The sequence below is a fragment of the Aphelocoma coerulescens genome, chromosome 6, assembly GCF_041296385.1.
Source record: "Aphelocoma coerulescens isolate FSJ_1873_10779 chromosome 6, UR_Acoe_1.0, whole genome shotgun sequence".
NCBI classification, from domain to species: Eukaryota; Metazoa; Chordata; class Aves; order Passeriformes; family Corvidae; genus Aphelocoma; species Aphelocoma coerulescens.
Genome location: NC_091020.1, coordinates 7047652 through 7067216, shown reverse-complemented (window position 1 = coordinate 7067216; position 19565 = coordinate 7047652). Strand labels below are relative to the sequence as shown.

General features: G+C 39.7%; 1 protein-coding gene across 2 annotated transcripts in view; it reads left to right on the top strand.

The window, feature by feature from the left end:
• The window catches only part of CABCOCO1 (ciliary associated calcium binding coiled-coil 1), a 198734-nt gene that overhangs the window by 102376 nt on the left and 76793 nt on the right, over nucleotides 1–19565 (top strand). The gene's annotated exons all lie outside the window — the stretch shown is intronic.

Below are 19565 nucleotides of genomic sequence, written 5' to 3'. Positions count from 1 at the left end.
ATGGTTTGTGCAATAAAGGGAGAGCTGAGACCTTTTTAGAAGAACAAGAGTTGATATAACTGATTTGCCCACAGAACCACTGGATAACAAATTCCATTGTTCAGTTCTTTGGCTGTTGTAAGCACGTGCTTGTTTGTCTGGTTGTTTGCTAACTGTTCTTCACCCCGTAGCTTGAGCTCATTTACCTCAGTGAGCCTTCTGGGTGCACAACAACTGCAGAAATGGAAAACACCTATCTGAACATGCCTTCTCCCACTGCTTTTCAGCCTCTGAGAGAAGTACCTGCTGCTAAAAGGAAACTTCAGAAAAAATGGGGGGTACAGATATTGGGATTGGGCTTCAAACTACATGAGGTTGGGGTAAATGTCATTAAAGATACTTAAAACAGTTATCTCTGAAACCAATTAGCAAGGGCTTTTAATTGGTGGGGGCATATTTTTAAGGACCTCTTCTTTAATTTTTTATGGTAATCGGGCTCCCACATTTACAATTCAGCAGAGTTCCTCATACAAATAACTAGATAAAATTCTTAATTAGATTATGGTGACTATAGGAAGAAGTTGTTCTAAAAGTGAAATTACAGAATATTATGACTAATGCTGTACAAATTAGCATGAAGTAGCTCAGACTAAATTATCCCTGAGAGTTTGCAATTAGGAGCACCTGCTATTAGTGTACTTGCTAAACTTTTATCAATTAATCATTACTTCCTCGAATAACAAGAACAAAACTGAATGTTGTGAATATTGTAAGAATGATTAATTGCTAGTGGTAAATTGCTGACTAGCTCCATTATTACTTCTACTTTAAAGACTTTCAGAAACGTGTCTATCAGTTTTATGAATGCATAAATTATATTAATGTACTCAGTATCAGTTGGACTTTTTTGTCCTACTTGGCTGGTAGCATCTGTTCTCAAATGTAGATAAGTCTGAGACTTTCAGAGCATGAACTGTGTAACAGAACATCGTTTTTACCTTGGATTTTTTTTCCTCTTTTCTCTTTCAAAATGGACCCTAAACTCAGACTTCTAAATGCTAAGCAACTAAATCGATTACTCTAGTACTTCTTTTAAGTACTGGGTATAGGGTGATTCCCTCATCTGAGGATACTGACCTTTGGCATCTGGAAAGATATTTAGTGTTGTTAACATCGTTGCCTGAACTTACCTGTTTGTTCCAGCTTTGTGGAGCAGCATTGTCCTACTTCTTGTTCAATATGTAAATGAAGAGATGAGGGAGTATTATGACATTGGAGTGTAACTAAAGTGGATGTTTTAGTCTTCTGTTTTCCAAGAAGCCTGTTTTCATCAGTCTTAGGCATTCTGGAAAGGTCAGTGAAGTAGAATGATAATTAATGGTGCAAGAAATGATATTATATGAAGCATTTTTCTTTATATTAACGGGGGGCTGGAGTAGATCTTAAATTTTGCCAATCCAGGAGTGCTTTTAGTCCTGTGTAATCAGAGGCATTGCAGCTTTAACATGAATTGAAAAAACTTAAATAGGAGAGCACAGCATTACAGCTGTTGAGTGAAACAACAGCAGGTTGCCAAAATGCATGATACTATGTTACCAGATTCGTAAGAAATATACAGAAATCTGGAAATGATCAAGAGATGCATAAAATAGCTAGAATTGTTTATCTTGGCTGTTCTGAGATGAAGTCACTACATGGATGGAATAATTCTGAAGTGCAGCTTGTGAAAACTGTCAGAAATTAAGATTTCACAAAGCTGGGAAAAAAAATGAGGTTGGAAATCAGCCAGCAGGGGAAGAAAAAATCCAAAAGCTAGATATTTTTGACATGCCTCAGAGATATAAAGGGAGAAGGTATGGGTGAAAGACTTTACTCATTCCCAGACCATCTGAGCTGTAAGGAAGAACCACTTTCTAATAACCCTTTAGCTTCCTAGCATAAAAGGTATCTGTCAATTAAGTCTATGGGTTTTATTATAGTGTTGTTGAACAGGTAGTGCAGGTAAATATTGCTTAGATTACTTAGTCCCCTATAGTGAAATGGTGACAACAGAGGAGCAGCAGAAAACATGTTGCTGTCACTTAACCTAGCACCTGAAATGTTCTCAAGCTTTAATCACATGATAAATGAGACAATAATAGTCTTTGTCCTAAGTGTTGCAATCAAGCTGCCTGACACAGTGCTGTTGACAATTCTGCCTGGGAGCTCTTGGTGAGCCAGGCTCATTGCCTCTCCACAAAGCACCCCTCATTCGGACCACTGGGCTTCCAAACCCTCCTGAAGTGAGCTCTCCCTTGTAATTAATTCCTACATTCCATGAAGTGACTATTTGAAGGCAAATACAATGCTTATGTGAGACAGTGTGTTTTGATAATATATATGCACAAGTTTCAGTTATTCCATAATACAGTTATAGAAATTATTCCAAATGAAAATATTTTACTAAGAGCTTAGGCTTGAGGCATGTGAACCATGGAGGTGCAAAGTGGAGCCCTGCAGAGAGAGCCTGGCAATCATCAGAACAGAGGTGGACCTGTAATGCAGAAGCATAGTGAGGGAGTCACCAGCAATACCCTCAGGAAATGCAGGCATTTCAAAATGCAGTAGTCATTGGATTGAATATTTCTTCTATAATTGATAGACTGGCCAAAAGTAGAGTTTCAGCAAACAGCAATGAAAATTACAAAGTACCTAATGATGATCATGCTCAAAATCATAAAGATTTTTGCTGTTTCTCTCACTGCTGTTTTCTTACTTCCCACCTTAGAGGTCTGGTACTTTTGACAGATGAAGATTTTCTCTTCCTATACCTCATCAAGCATAAGACAAACCGAATTTTTGTTTTTTAAATGAGCCATTTGTATAAGGTGTCTGTGTGCCTGCCCTCTTCTTTTCAGTAGCCTCAGGCTCTGTATACTTGTTTTCTGCCTTCCTCTCCCTGTATGGACCTCACTCTTTCTCTGCACATCTTTCACAGATGAAGCTGGTAATGTATGATACAGTGCTGAAGCCTAAGAACAATTCCCTTGTTTCCTTCAATATACCCTGGATCCCACTCATATTTGCACAATGGTGCAAGTAAGAAACAGCTTTGGTCATGACTGGTGACTATCACCATAATTCTTACTCACCTGAAGCTGCTACCACACTATAATAAAAGAAATGGGTGCTACTGGCTCTGCCCAAAAGAAGAAAACAAATCCTAAATCCTCGGCACAGGTGCTGAGCACAGCAGTACTGATTTTAAAGAAGCTGCAGTGATTGACATGAGTGGAGTATTAACCACAGAAGTATATGTAGGTCACCAGGGAGCTGACGTTTCAAACACTCCTGCTAGGCATCCCCTTTGGCATTTTGGTTGGCCTAGCTGGGAGCAAATAATGAGGAAAAACAGTGACTCAAGTGACTACTGTGTAGCACTTTTCTCTCTCTGCTTCTCCATATTCACAAAAATCATCAAATATTTAGTTTTAGCCTGTTCAATCCTCTCTCTTCTAAACATAAGGCAGGAGGTGTCACAAGAGTAGATGTCTCTCATGACAGTTTCAGCATCTCCCCATTTTGACTTGGTTGAAAGTTCTGCTACGAATCCTGCTCTTGTAATATTGCCACTAGACACTTTACTAAACAATTAAGTATCTTAAATATTTCCCCAACAATTTATAATACAAGTTCACTTTATTTTAGTTTTTAGACCAAAGAGTGCAGCTGCTCTCACTTTATTAAGCTAATTCCCCACATTTTGACTACTATAGGCTTATCTTTTTAAACTGTGCTGCCATGTGGCTGCATTTGAGTTATGCCCATAGCTCATTTGGAAAATTGTAGATAAGAACTGGCCCCCAAAATGCAGTACTGGAATGTGAGCTGTGCTTTCCTTCGTGTGTATGTGAGGGTGTATGACTCATATGCAGGGGAAAAATCAATATAAATGTTGGTGGGCACATACCCAAAAAACAACTTTATGTGCCAGTGCTTTTCTTGTTCAGTTCTGTTTCTACTGATCTTGCAGCAAGCGGGTGAGGGAGATCTTGTGCTCCCCCAGCAGACCAAGGGATCCCCTCTCCTGATGCTACACCAGCACCTCCATTTCAAGCCCTGATAGGAATGTAACTGGAATCAGGGGTAGTTATGGTCCTCAGCTAGCTGGCTGTGCATTCAGATCAGAGCCAGCTGGCGGGGGTCAGAACAGCCCCATCTGTGTGCTAGACTACTCCAACACAATCTGCTGAGGAGGATGGATCCAAACCAGCAAGGACCAAGAGCAAACTCTTCTGCTTACTCAGTATCAAGGAAAAAATGTTGTACTTCACTGATTAGTGGAGAATGTTCCTAATATGTGTGTATATGTATATACACATGCATGTGTGTGTCAACATTTTGTAACTCTAACCACTGGAATTATTTCAAAAATTGCAGTGCTATTTGGATCAGGTTTAGATCCATACAAGCAAGTCTGCCTGGCTTTTATTGTTCTGTACCAAATAACTGTTAGCTCATTTTGCCTAAATTTAATGGCATCACAGAAGTTGGAGATTATCAAGTTTCTACGTGTTTTTCCAACTAGGAGAAAAGCTGTCATGTCACTTGATAGATACCGTGGAAAGTCACAGAAAAGTAGAAGAATCTACAACCAAAGTTTGCACATACCCTCCCAGATATTGAAGCCAATCAATTGCAACACACCAAACCTTAAAGAAAGTAGTCTGTTACCCTGCTAGTTTTCCTTGGGGCTGAATGAATTAGTTTCACAATACTACCCTTTCTGATCTTTTTCCTGTGATAATTTAATTGTCAAAAAGTTGGTTTTTTACAGAAGGCCTCTTGGAGATTGTCTGTTGCTCAGTTTCACTTTGTCTAAATTTGTGTGAATTTGAAGGGGTCTTTGAAATACTTTTGTAGTCACTTAGGGCACATTTCAAAGCCTTCTGTAATACTGCAGAGACTGAAGTACATAACTCACTGAGTAAATGTGGCTCATGCTAATTGTCTGGGGACCTTTGTTCTAGTAATATATTGAGTTTCCTGCTCTGAGATCAGTTTAGTCAATAAAAGGCTGGTTTCTTTGAATGTAGGAAATAACTGAAACCCAAAATTGAATATCATTATAATGGACATCTTAGGAACCCCACAGAATGAATGAAATTAGGTTACAGGCACAGGCCTTGTTAAAGGTGACTGACTCCATTCTTTTCCTGAAAAAGTTGGTTTAGTTCCACACATGCAGTGCTAAGTAATTGCTTTGCATCATTAATCCATTTTTCAGTACAAATTGGTCTCTAATTAAAGTTGGCTGGTGAGAGTCAATATGGCCAACTCTTCCAGAGAAACACATTGCTGTGTGCAAACAGGCAGCCTCAGATCTGCCTTTGCTGGCTGGCAAGGCAGAAGTTGCAAGTGCTCTGGTGCAGCAGTAAGGATCACAGTGCATACCATGCAACATTACATCATCACTCCTTACACCAGCATGGAAAGGCTCGCTGATACTGCCAGACCTCTGAAAATACCCTGGAAATGGTTAAATTCACAAGGACAAACTTTATCCACTGTACCCTGCAAGTCATAAACAGCAAGAACGCTGTAATTTTTCAGGTGAGAGAGGTAAACTGTGGTGAGTGTCGGCATGATTTATAGATCTTGATTTGTGTAGGCAAAGGGCAGCGTGTCTTTGTGTCAGGTATAGGTTGTGCATATCTGCAGAGACAATCAGTATTTGACTTTACCCTGTGTTCCTGAGTAACTCCATGCTCAGTGCTGTTTGCCTTTAGCAAACATTCTTCGCTGTTTTGCATTAAGTATTTTCAGTGATTGATAGTTTTCTTGTTCAAGGATTGATAAATGTGAATCTGCTTTTCATCTTGGCCTAAAGGGACCCTTGATGGAGTGGAGCTCTTGGGGCTGTGTTTTCTATAAGCTTTGAAAAGAGACTGAAAGTCTTGATGTTGAGTCGCTAGGGAATGCGATTTATAATGTGTGGCTTGGTCTATTTATCACTCATTATGCAGCATAATCAGCTAAGTGACCAGTTCAGATGGGAATAACATCACTGTCAGTTTTCTCAGAGAGCATCAGTGGGTGAATATCCTTTGGCAGATTCCTAGCCAAACTCCAATCTGAGAAACAAACTATGCTGTCTTTATGAGTGAAGAGCAGAATCATGGGCTGCTGGAGAAACAGGGAAAAAAAGAGCAGTGCAGAGGGGGCTTCTATGTGCAGAACAGAGCAACTGTTTTGCCAGGTCTTCAGTGGTAGCAGGTTTTGAAATGTTCACTAAGAATAATGGTTTGAACTGTAGGAAAACATAGCTGCAACGTTAGATATGTGTGAGATCTATGAGTCAAACCAGCAGGGACTGTCCCAAAACCCCCCATGAAATATACAGACCTTGGAACATCCGAATATAGTTTGGAAACAGTGTTCAACGTAAGAGGCAACACTCAACTAGCTAGCTATTAAGACTTAACATATAAATGCTTATTTACACCAACATATCCAGGAAATTTTAGCAATGAAAGTGTTACGTGAAAGTGAACAGAATTTAAAGGAAACAAAAAGAGCATTTAGTGAAGAGGATTTAAAAGGGGTGAAAAATCCGTTATGAAGTTACGAGGATAAAAATCAAAGCTTTCTGATGATCATGTAGCTTTTGCATCATAAAAATGTAAATGAGCAGGATTTATTGCTAAGCCAATTTAAAGACTCAGCTAAACTTTGAGTACACTGCTACACTAACAAAATAAAGTTGGCCATGTCACCAGCAGAGAACAACTGTAATTCTTCAAGCTTAGGTGGCAGATTTCCCTAATAATGGTGACCTCTTCCTTTTGTTCTGGTGGATTCTGCTTTCCCTGGTGGCCTAAGAAATTTCATGCCTGCTCTTGTGAATCAGAAGAGAAAAAAGCAAGCAGAGAGCTGAAATTGTTGGTTACACACATGAAACAAACAGTAAATGATGTAGCTGCTGGGGCAGTAGCAAAGTTGGAATATAATAGAAGGTTTAGTTTTAATATCATGCAAATGAGATGAAGCATAAACAAGAGGGCCTGAAATGAAAACATCTTGAAAGGGAGGTAGGCAGGGGTGGAGAGAGAGGGGAAGTGTCTGACAGGTGGTTGTGTGTGGGAATAGTGAATTAGAGCAGCTGAACCAGAAAACATAATGTACATCTGTTCCACTTCCCAAATGAAGGGACACCTTTTCAGGTACTGTTTCAGGTACTGTGATTAAAGAAGATTTTCAGGTTAAAGGCAAGTACTCCAGTTTCCTTTACACAATATTGGATATGAATTTGTAGAGGGTGTCTTGCTGTCTACTAGATAGCAAACTTGTTTGCTGTGGAAGGAAACAGCATCTGTTGAACCCTTTTAAGTTGTTAAATAAATGTCACAAGGTAAACAAAATTTAAAGAAAAAAGTACTGATAGGAGTTATAGAAGAAATTATATACAATAGGCATCTCAAAAGATGTTTTTGTTTTGTATAGCTGTGGTATTTGAATTTCTCAAAGAGCAGTTTGTTTAAAATATCAGATCCAAAAAACCCTTTGGTGTGGAATGTTAAAAACGCATTAAATTTTTTAAGTTTCACAGTGAATTTTCATTTGTGGGCCAGAGGTTATTTAGATATTTACTTGATGTGAAACTAAGTGATGAACTGCTTTTCATTGCAAGGAGTCAACATTATGATCAAGGAAAGGAAAACCACATCTGCATTAGAACTAAGTAGCAGCTGCTGTTATTGACTCTTTAAATCCAACCCAAACAAACAAAAGTATTTCAGCTATTATGTCTTTATGCAATAGGGGAGCACATTATATCTGCTATTGTTGGCAAGCTGTGAAATAACAGTTATAGATCAATTTACATTAATTTAAGCAAAATATTTCCAATAGATGCTTTTAAAGATCATTTCATTCCAATCTGCTTCTTTTATCCTCTCTAGCAAGTTTTGCTAAGATGTTCTAATGCTGGGGTGTGAAGGCAGACTTTGCTAAAACCAGCATTGCTAAGGACAAGCTTTCATGCATGGACTCCCCATACATTATTATCTGAAATAAGTTTAATACTCCAGAAATCAGGGCAGCTATATAAAATGAAACGGGGAGGTGCCACCCAACCCTTAAGGCTGTGAAGAGAATCAAAATAGTAATACACGTGTGAAACACTCAGTTGGATTCTCTGCGGGTTCATGGCAAGAACAGCCAATTGTTTTTTGCTCTTTGTGATATGTTTGTTCCCACATGGCTAGCACAGGGCTGGACACACTGAGCTGCCTTTGCACATCCCAGCACCTGACCCAGTAACCTGGTATTTCCTCTCCCTCCCCTGACAAGGTGCTGAATTTTTCTCCACACAGTGTGATAGCTTTTTTAGGGCTTTTCTTATGAGGTTTGATTTCTTTTGTTGTTGTCCTACCAACAGTTCAAGCCTGACAGAAGTTTCCATGTTAGGTTATTGGCCATTCCTGATTCGACCCGGTACAGTTCCAATATTTCAAATGAGCTCTGACCTGTATCTTCCCATGTGCAGGCTGCTCCTTAAGACTCAAACAGGATAAATGTGGGTTATCTAGTATGCTATTTTTTCTGGAGAGTAAAATTTTATTACATATAACACAGAAAAGAGAAATGGAAGTCCTGTTTCAGGAATTTCTTTTTGCTGCCCTTTTTTTTTTTCACCATAGCCTTTATGACTTGCCAGAGAAAAGAAGTTAAAATGACCGAACTGAATCTCTTTAAACCTTTAATTAAAGTATTGGAATGAAACACGGAACTTTAAAACTCAGAAGTCTTATCTACAGGAAGCAGCTAATATCTATTTTTTAAAAAATTATTCATATCAAACAGTTGGAGCAAATTTTCTTTGGGAAAGGAATTAAAACAAAGTAATAGCGTGGGGCCAAATGCACTCCTTTACATAGCTCGCTTTTACAGAGAGGCAGAGCAGCTGAATGATAATGAAGATAAGAGCAGCAGTGGTTCAGATCTGTGACCTGCCATTTCATCTCAAGATCCAGCAAAAGCCTCTTCTTACTCCCTCACCTTTGATTTTTTTTTTTTTTTGCAGGAACTAGGGAGCAGAGCTAGGGGTAAGGATACTAAGCTGCCCGTTTCTCTGGCAGCCTTTATTTGCAGATTCTGCTTCCTCCAGACTCTGTGGGCCATTTGAGTCCTCTGCATTGGAGGGGAAATGAGGTGGAATGGGGGCCTCTGTAGGAGGCTGGACAGACACTCTGACAGTGAAACAAGATGAGAGATATCAAGTCCTGCCAAATGCACAGAGGAAAAATGGGGCTGTGTGTGTGCAGGAGGAGCATGTAGGCCAGAGTCACTGATTGTTGCCTCACCATCTTCAGTCGCAGATAAAATAGCTCATGGAAAGGTGATATTTAAGCAAATATCCCAATACTTTTGGTTCAGTGAAGTCTGTATTTGGCTAGGGAGCACCATGCTGAGCTAGTTATCCTAAGCTTGTGTTTCACACGCTGCAGCTTAAGCAGGCCAGCAAATAGCTTGGTAATGCCACATGAAATATCTTGGCATATAGCTGACAGCTCATTGGGAGAATATCCTGGAAAATTGATTACCTGACTCCATTACTCAAAAATAAAATTGAATTGGTGTAGTGAGGTAAACATTGGTGAGGGTGTTTGAATGCTGTTCCAGGAAATTAAATCCTCCGCATATATGGCAGTATTTATTTTACATTTTGTGTACTTCAACAGGAAATGAGCTCATATTTATCTTCACTCTACAGCAAGATGAATTAAGCTCCAGAGCAAGTACATCATCATTCTCCAATGGTTTTCAACCTAAAAAGCTGTATCCCTGAATCCCTCTTGCCTTGCCTTACATTTATGCTCCTGCATAGGATGGAGAGGGCAAAAGCCCTTTGAGATGCCTTTTCTGATTGCAGGTTTACTTGCTGCAGTATTGTTGAGGGGGAAAAAGGGGAAGTAAGAGTAAGTTATATCTGCACTAAGGTAGAATGACTTCGCCTCCTGACTCTCCTCAGACATTTGGCCAATAGGACTTTTCTGGCTGCATCTTCAGTATCATTAGAAATAGAAGTATGTAATATATCACTCAGACATTGGATAAACTTGTGACAATTCTGGACATCTTCTGGATACATGAACAAAATTGATGTTAGGTCTCACTAATCAATCCAAATAACACAATAATACATAAAGAGAAGAAAAAAAACCCCAACTTTTGTAAATTAGTTTATTCCTTTCCACCTTAGGATCTTCTTTCTGCATTAGAAATTAATATAGTCTGTCTTGATCTGGTCCTGCTTAAGTGAACAGCAAATTGCAAGGTAGAAAGGAATATAAGACTTGCTCTACTTCTTGTCTTGAACTCGTTTATATACTGCACTTTATTTCTCATTCATATGATCACGGTGCCCATGATTTGTAATCTTTTCCCCAACAAAACACAGTTATCCTGTAGAGCAAAATGTGTTGGAGGAAATTTTGCAAGTTTAGACCTTGTAAGGGAAAGAAAACAGTGAAATGAGAAATGTTTCTAGTGATAATTGAGTAATACATATTTGTCATATGTTAGAGTGACTTTTTTTCCTCCTAACTGTAACACTCAAAAAGTTGATAGCAGAGAAATTATCTTATCCTGCTTCTTTATTCCTAGCTCAATACTTGTTTGGGTTCCACAATTTAAAAACCACTTTCTCACAGAAAGCCCTTATCTAATGTATGGCATTGTCTCTGCAGTGGCTGAATGCCCCATGAGCATAGAGTGACTATTTTCACAATAGCAGCACCCTGGGCTGAGGAAATTTTCGACCCTGCTAATTGGGTGGGGTAGAGGGGGAAAGAGAGGAAATGAAGTGCCTTGCTTACTTTTCTCAGCTAACTGCTGCTGAGAAGCCTGTCTTTCCTTCCATTGTCTGTAAAGGGGTAGTGATTTTCATGGATGCTAGGAGGATCTTTCTTCTCTCTGTATGGTGGGGGAAGCTGTGACAGGGCATTGGTGATTGGGACACAAATCCACCAGCACATCATCTTTACTTTAAGAAGTGAATATTGATCCTGGTGATAGTATGGGCAAATGGGGCTGTAAGATATCTGGCTTTTGAGGCTTAGAATGAAACTGGGAACATTGCATTTTAACTAAATTTAGTGTTACAGTCAAGTAGTGCATGGGAGCTAAAGCAAAAGAGATGAAGCTCATACCCTTTCTTCCCAGCAGCACCTGCTGACCAGTATTTTTCTTCTAACATTTTTTTCTTCTACTCATTGTATTAAAAACATACCTTAGTTAGACTCTACATCAGAAACCTGCCCTGGTGGTTCAGTAACCGCTGTCATCAGCACGAGAGAATGAGTTACCTTGTCCTGGCCATGTGGAAGTGTGCAGAACTGAGGTGCATGTCCCAGTCACTTTTGGCCAAAATGCAGATGTAGGTGTTGCACCCAAAGACACATCTGCAGAGATGAAACAGCCCCAGTGGAATATGTTCTTCATGCTCTTTAAATTGCTACTGTGAGCTCCTTTTTACCCCCCAGAGCAAAGAATCAGCCAACAGCCTTCCTGTTGCCATTTTAAACAATCGGCTGTGAGAGGTGGCTCACCAGCTTCTTGAGGCCTGTGGCCTGGAAGCATTTGACTGCATAACTAGTGTTTTTATACAGTGTCTTTTCTGTACAAAAATGTGAATACTCAGCACCAAATAGCTGTAATTAAGCACTTTGCTTTTTTCCTGAAAGCTCTAAGTATATTAATAGGTATCCAAAATGTACTATAAGCAGGGTATACATTTGTTTCTGTTATGCTAACAACAAATACTTCATTTCTTTAGGCCTCTCTTTCTCTTCAACTTTTCTTTCCTCTTCATAGCAGTTCTGAAGCATAATGCAACTGTTTTCCAACCTGTCTGTAGCCATGGTTTTAGTTTTTTGTTTCCTTTGCTAATGAAAAATCAAATCAATTTTATCAAGTTACTGGTAAGGTACAGGGAGCATTTACTGTAATTAGGACACTGCATTACAGAACTGATCTAAAGAATCCTGTTAAATGTCATTACTCTTAGCAAAGAAACTACAGAAGCTGAAAAGGAATTTTTAAAAGGAGAGCTGAAGAATATTCTTAGCTGCCCAATCATGTTGACTGATGTACTCATGAGCTGTGTTTTAATTTAACAAGTTGGATTTTCTTTCTGCAGTAAAAGATTAGGAGAAGTCTTTGCTCTAAACCAGGTAATTCCACACTTGCCTGCTCTTTGTTTAGCAGCTGTTATGCCACCCTCCATTCATTCTGGCAGTTGGCACAATGCAGGTAATGATGAGGTATGTGATGACAAATACCTTCATGGTCTCATTTCCGACTGATTTCATATGCCAGATTGTTCAAACCGCTACAGAGTAAACCCAGTGCTGATTAGAGTCTAATTTTTTATTCTTTTCAAGTTTATTTTTAAGGAATATAAATTTTCTTCAGAATATGTCTGGTCCTTCAGTCTTATCTATACAGATATAGCTGTATCATTAATTCATTGGAAGTATGTGCTTATCCTCTTGCCACTGTTGATTGGATTTGCAAGATTGGAGCCTTAACAAGAAGCTCTGTATTCTGCAGTGAGGAAACATTGTATGGTAAAGATCTGCTCATACATAGCACTATTTAGGAATTAATCTTGCAATCAAACTGAATGCAGGATTAGCTCTGAAACCCCTTTCTTGTATCTGACACACTAACCTGCATGTCTAAGAGACAGGCAACTGCTTCAGGGAAGTGGAGTCACTGTTTGATTGCTATGAGGTGGTAAAGAAGTAAAAAAGTTTGGCCTTGGCTCTTCCTCTCCTTGATTCAGAACTGGTGAGAGCAAACTTGGCCTCTGCACTCGAGACAGAAGTCCAGAGTTAATGGACTCATTCAGACAAGTTTTTTTCTGCTTACTCTTTCACCATGCCTGTTTTAGGCCTGCTTGAGTTCCTCTCCCCTTGACCGCATGTGTGAAACCCCTCACTCTACAGAGAATTTAACCTTCTGTTCTTACTTACCTCCGTGGGTGAGACTGTATCCTCTTGTTAGCTCAACTGGGTGGTCACAGAGTCCCTGAGCAATGCACAAAGTGGAGGTGCTGATTTTGTGTTAAGTATGTTATTTTTTTCATCCCTTATAGAAACATTTCCTTAGATGGCAAACTGTCTGAATTTTATGACATCAGTCAAATGCTGGTTGGGCTGTGAAGGAACTTATCCCCATAGACACGGAGTATAATACTGAATATATCAATCCTGCATCTCCTTGATATGTGCAGAAATTTGAAAGAAAAGGATCAAGCAGTACTTTAAAGTTCGGGTCCTGAAATCAATAAATTTCCATCTGCCTCCATTTGCCCTCCCCCACCTGCTACTTAATGATCTCTAAATATCTTTAGACAGAGAAATGCATTGTAGTATTTTGGACTGACCTGGTTTGAGGATAAAGTACACTCTGCAGAAGAAACAGGAAAAGAAAGTGAAAAGAGCACAAAGGCAAAAATTCAGGGGTGATCAAATGTGCCATATTTGTAGACAGGATGTCAGGGTGAAATAGATTATGAAAGCATGAAGATCTGGCAATTGAAAGGAAAATAAAGTGTTCTTGATAGTTAAACATTGAAACTTTTTTGAAAGGGGGCTGAGGTTGTAATGAAAACAACATCTGGCTGTGATTGCTAAAACTTGATTGCAAAAGGAAAAACGGAATGATGTTACCTCGCACTGATTGACATTAAAAAAACTTGAAAAAATGGACATTAAAAAGGAAAGTTAGACAGATGTAGCAAAGCAACAGCTGTTGGAGATGGACAAGCTTTCTCTGGGGACCCATTGCCAAGGAAATATAGGAGCCTTATTCTGATTGCCTGCTGCTACAAATCAGCATTAGTTCCACTGAAGTCAAACTTGTTGTGCCAGTGCAAAACTGGCATAAGATCAGAAATAGGTATTGAATCGTGCCACAACCGGGCCAGGAGACACTTCAGAGACAGAGTCAGAGAAGCGGGTATTTGCTTTATTCGGCGCGCCGGGTGTGTGGGGATCGCTCCTCCAAACACACACACCTGGTGCTCTCTACAACACAGTATTAAGGGTTAAATTATGAATATTCATCACATTCCTTGGGACAGGTGTGGTTACACAAATTATTTCTCGGAAGTCATTAGCATATGGGCCACGCATGCGCTGTGTGTCCTGGTGGTCGCGCTGAGGAAGGCCTCTCCTCTTCCTCGGGGGTCTTTCTGATGAAGGCCAGTAGTCATCCTCGCAGTGAACTTTTCACCTTTCTCCCTGGGCGTGCGTAGTCCTTTGAGGGATGATTCAGCAATCTCTGAGATGATCCTTGTCCCCTCTATCTTGACAAGATTAGGGTGAATTTGGCTTCTCAGGCTTTGTAATTAACATCTTATGTCTGAACTAACATTGCTGTCTCCCAATAGTTAACTTGTGCTTACATGAGTTAGTTATTGACTGCCCCTTCTTCAATCCCCCCTTTTCTTTGGTTATTTGTAATTCTTTACAAATCTTGTACGTCTTTAAAGTAAGAACCCTTCTCTATCTTATTTCTAAGTTTATACTTGTTTATATTGAGCATAAGCATTGCAATTTCAAGTACATAATATCATACAACAGTAACTACTAATACAAACAGTAAGTAGGAATGCAATAACACAAATAGCTATTACAAACAATTGTTTAAGCCAGGATAAGTTGGGTAACCATGATGTAAGTTTGTTTCATACCTTTTTAAGCCTTCAAGAAGTGTCATCTAAAGTGATTTGATGCAATGTTCACTTTGGATAAATAATTTTAACAGTTTTCTGGATATGACTATGAGACCTTTTTATCTTAGCCCACCCATCTGTGCTAATAATTTTTTTTTTTTATTTTATTTTTTTTTTTGTATCTAATTTAAATCATAATTAGAGTTAGGGCTTGGATCTGAACTCTACTGGCCACTGCCTTTGCTGTTTTGTCTGCCATAGCGTTTCTCAGTTCAGGTATAGTGTTACCCTGGGAGTGTCCCCTACAATGCATTATAGCCACTTTTGAAGGTTTTACCACTGCTTCCAGTAACTGCATGATTTCAGTAGTGTGCTTGATTTCTTTCTTCTGTGAGGTTAATAAACCTCTTTCTTTCTAGATAGCCCTGTGAGCGTGTACCACCCCAAAAGCATACCTTGAATCAGTCCAAATGTTGAGAGGTTTTCCTTTGGCCAACACCAAGGCTCGAGTTAGGGCTATTATTTCAGCCTTTTGAGCTGATGACCCCACAGGTAATGGTTTTGCCTCAATGACGAGTCTGTGGTTGTAACTGCATACCCAGCGAGCCGCTTACCATTCTTGACATAACTGCTCCCATCAGTGAACCAGCTGTCTGCATTTTCTAGTGGAGAGTCCTTTAGGTCCGGGCAGCTGGAGTAAACTGCCTCCATGGCTTCGATGCAGTCATGCTTTCCAGGCTCCTCAGTAGCTTTGCCTTGGAGGTAAGCTGCTGGGTTTAAAATGTTAGTTACTTGGATACTCACATCCTCCGATTCTGCCAGGACAGCCTGGTATTTGAGAAAGCGAGATGGGGTTAACCAGTGATTTCCTTTTTGTGTGAGCACTGCTGACACTGTGTGAGAGACAAAAACAGTTATCTGCTGGCCCAGTGTGAACTTGTGAGCTTCTTCTATGTTCAGGATCACAGCTGCCACTGCACGCAGGCAGGGGGCCATCCTTGGCTGACCACATCTAGCTGCTTGGAGAAATAAGCCACCGGCCTTTTGTATGGTCCCAGCTTCTGTGCCAAAAGTCCCAGCGCCAGTCCTTGTCTCTCATGTGAGAACAACAGAAAAGGTTTAGTGACATCTGGTATGCCCAGTGCTGGAGCTTGCATCAACTCACGTTTTAGAGTTACAAATGCATTATTAGTCTCTGGTGTCCAGCATAGGTGAGTTCCCCCAGTCTCTTTTAGGAGTTGGTATAAAGATTTCACAATGAGTCCATAGTTATAGATCCATAATCTACACCATCCTGTCATTCCCAGAAAGGTTCTTAGTTCTTTGGTTGTGGTTGGCCTGGGCAGTTGACAAATTGCCTCTTTCCTGTTGTCTCCCAAGGCTCTCTCCCCTCCTGCCAGTTCATACCCCAGATATGTAACTTTCTGCAGGACTAGCTGAGCCTTTTCAGGGGAGACTCTATATCCACTTAGTCCCAGAAAATTTAAAAGACTTACAGTCTAGTTCTTGCAGTCTTCACGGGTCCTTGTTGCTATCAGTAGATCATCGACGTACTGCAGGAGTGTACCTTCTCCAAGTGGCGGTGTCCAGGCTTCCAGTTCCTTGGCTAATTGACCTCCAAATATCGTGGGGCTATTTTTGAATCCTTGTGGCAATACAGTCCATGTGAGCTGACTTTTTCTCCCTGTTCTGGGGTTTTCCCATTCAAAGGCAAAAATTTCCTGACTGCTTTCAGCTAATGGCAGACAAAAGAGAGCATCTTTTAAATCTAAAACTGAAAACCACACTCAGTCACTTTGTAATTTTGTGAGTAAAGTGTCCTTAGGTCCTGAACTAATCAATAACTTTCATTTGGCTTCTGTACTGGTAGAATTGGGGTATTGCAGGAAGGTCTACACTCTCTCAACAACCTCTGATTAATAAATGTAGTAATTATTGGTTTTATTCTTACTCATGTTTCATGCCTTAGTGTATATTGTTTAATTGACACTGGTTGTGCCCCTTCCAGTAGTTCAATAATCACTGGGGGAGCCTGTTTTGATCTCTGGAATTTCAACATCTCCTACTAATGGGATCACTTGATTTGTTATTTTGCTATCTACGGGTATTTCTCTTTCCTTTATCTAATCTTAGTGGTTTAACTTACACTTTAAAGTCTTAGTCAGGTATCTTCAGGAGGCTTCTTTGGTTGTAGCTTCTTTATACAGTTTTTGTTATAATAATATTCTTACTCTGCTGTATAATTCTATACATTAGGAAGGATTAGTTTTTTATGATACAAAACTAACACACAAAACATTTTCATACAAAATGTTCTCATGCAAACATATCTTTACATTAGGGCTATGCTCTGTTTTCCAGGAGACAGATTATAGCACTCTTGTCATTTAATCTTGACACAAACTACAAACTGTGGCTTTATTTTGGTGGGATTAAAAATGAAATGAATTCTCTTTCAAACCTAGGTTTTTTTTGGTTTTTTTTTTTGTTTTGTTTTTTTTTTTTTTTTTTTTTTCATCCCATTCTGCACCTACAACTGAGATTGCAGAATGTGCTATAAATAGGAGGGGTGAGGAAAAGTGAAAACATCCTCTTAAGACATACGGCTTGAGATTGAACAGCACTTTAGTTTGAGAGCTGGTAGAAGGCTTTTCTGTATCCCTCTTGGTTTAGGAAGGGGGATTCAATCATTTCTCATGTAGCATTTGCTTGTGTTTTGTCAAGATTCTTTAATTCACTAATTAGAAAATCCAAAAATTTAGCTAGATTATAATAATTTTGAAGCCTTCTGAGGCAGAGCCAGGAAGGTTAGTTCACATTTGTAGGATTTCAAATATGTATAAATTCTTATACCAACTCTCAGGATAATATTGGTTGAGACAAATTATACATCTATAAGACTTTAACCACACCATTTTTCAGTAAAAAGACAAAACAAGTTAGACAAAAATTAAACTCAAGAATATTTAGAATGCTTTAACTTCTATTTGATCTCTCACCAAGTCACTTGCAATGAAAACACAAACAAATTATAAACATTAACCAACTGACAATGCGAGCAATTATGGTGACACTTTACATTTCATTGGTTTTCACACAGCTCCATCTCATGTGTTGGTAGATTCCTATAAAAGAAAAGTGAAAATTTGGCCCACTAGACCAATTATTAAAAAGAAGTAAAACTTTTTGGGGCTAACACAAAGTGACAGTGAAGCAATGGTTATCACATTTAGATGTGATTTTGCTGCTTGCAGTTTCCGTGCTCTCAAACTGCTTTCTTTACCTTTGATGTCGGGACATTTGACATTCCTAGAGAAGAAAAAAAGAAACAAACTTCCCCCCCCCAAAAAAATGAAAAATATGTCTGAGTGAAACAAGAGTTTAATTGCATTAACTTATTCAAGTGGAGTTTTAATATTTATTCTATGAAGTGCTTGTTGCACCACTTTTGTTGTCTCCCACAGGTTTTCGGTGGGGTTTCTTCCAACTGATTCTTCAGTGGAGGGAGTGAGACTGCTTTTAAAAGTTTTGCAAGAGTTGCAGTCTGTGAATCAGGCATTTGGATTGCTTTTTATTTTATTTTTTTTTTTTTTTTTCTTCAGGGTTTTAGTAGGCTTCTGCTTTTCGCCCTGGAGCAGTTTGCCTTATCAGTTTGCTCCCTTTGTTCTAGTGATTTTCCCTTTGGACAAGATCAAGTTCGGCAGCAAGCAATGCTACTGCCTAAAACCCTTTTTTTTTTTTTTCTTTTTTTTTTTTATTACCAAGTCCACCCCAGGAGTAGAGAGGTGATTAACAAATTAACCACGGAAGAATAGCAAAACATTTTCTCCATAGGTTTCTCTACAGCCCCCGCAGACAAGGCTGCATGACAAATACCTAGGCCTGCACAGGGACACCACCATCCCCACAAGGCAGCAGCTGCAGAATTGGCTGCAGGATTAAAATCTGCCAATTCTAGTTTTCCACAATAAACCACAGACTGGTGGCGGGGTTCCCCATAAGATAGGAGCTCCGGATTCGCCTCAGGTCTGAAACCTGCCAATTTTGGCTTTTCACAACAAAACACGAAAGGCACAGGGGCACGGGTCCCCTCCAAACAGGAGCCTTTCAGCTCTGCACAAGCACCACATAACAGGAGCCTTACAGCTCTGCACACCCAAACCTGTTAATCACGTCCACAATTCTTACAACTTCTGCCATCACCTTTGCCATCGCTTTTGCCTTTTCCTCATCTCTTCTTACATACACATACACTTGCTGTACTTTTCTAACCAGTTTCTCTCAAATTTCTCACTATTCTCTGCCACTCTCCCCTTACTCTAACATTATCTGCACTTTCATTTTTTTTTTTTTTGCTCTTTCTAGTCTGATACCAAGCTCTCTCCTCTGGCAGCTTGGACACCACCCACTCCATCTAGTAGAAGTACAATACCACTTTCTCTCACAATTAATACATGCACAGAAATACAAGCTTCACAACTGTTTTCATACACTAAACACAGGATTTCAAAAGGGAAATCAGATGGAGCTACATTAGAAAGGTGTTGGGGGTCTGGATGTTTTCAATTCAATAGCTAAAATCTTTTCTCCTCTAAAATCTGCCCCCCCTTCGGACAGTAAGGTTGAATTCCAAACCAATGGTTTATATGATTTATCCTCATTCACTCTTTGCCAAACGCTTTGCTTTTCTCTGGCCGAGCCCGTCGCCGGGGTACGGAACCGCAGATAGAGCCCCTCACTCGCTTCGCACCTTGACAGCGCGTCTCATCCACTCTCACTCACACAGCAGCAGAATAGCAACAGACAAAACGCAAATAGCCGTACGCAAATAGCCGTACAATATCGCATAACAGCGGGGTCC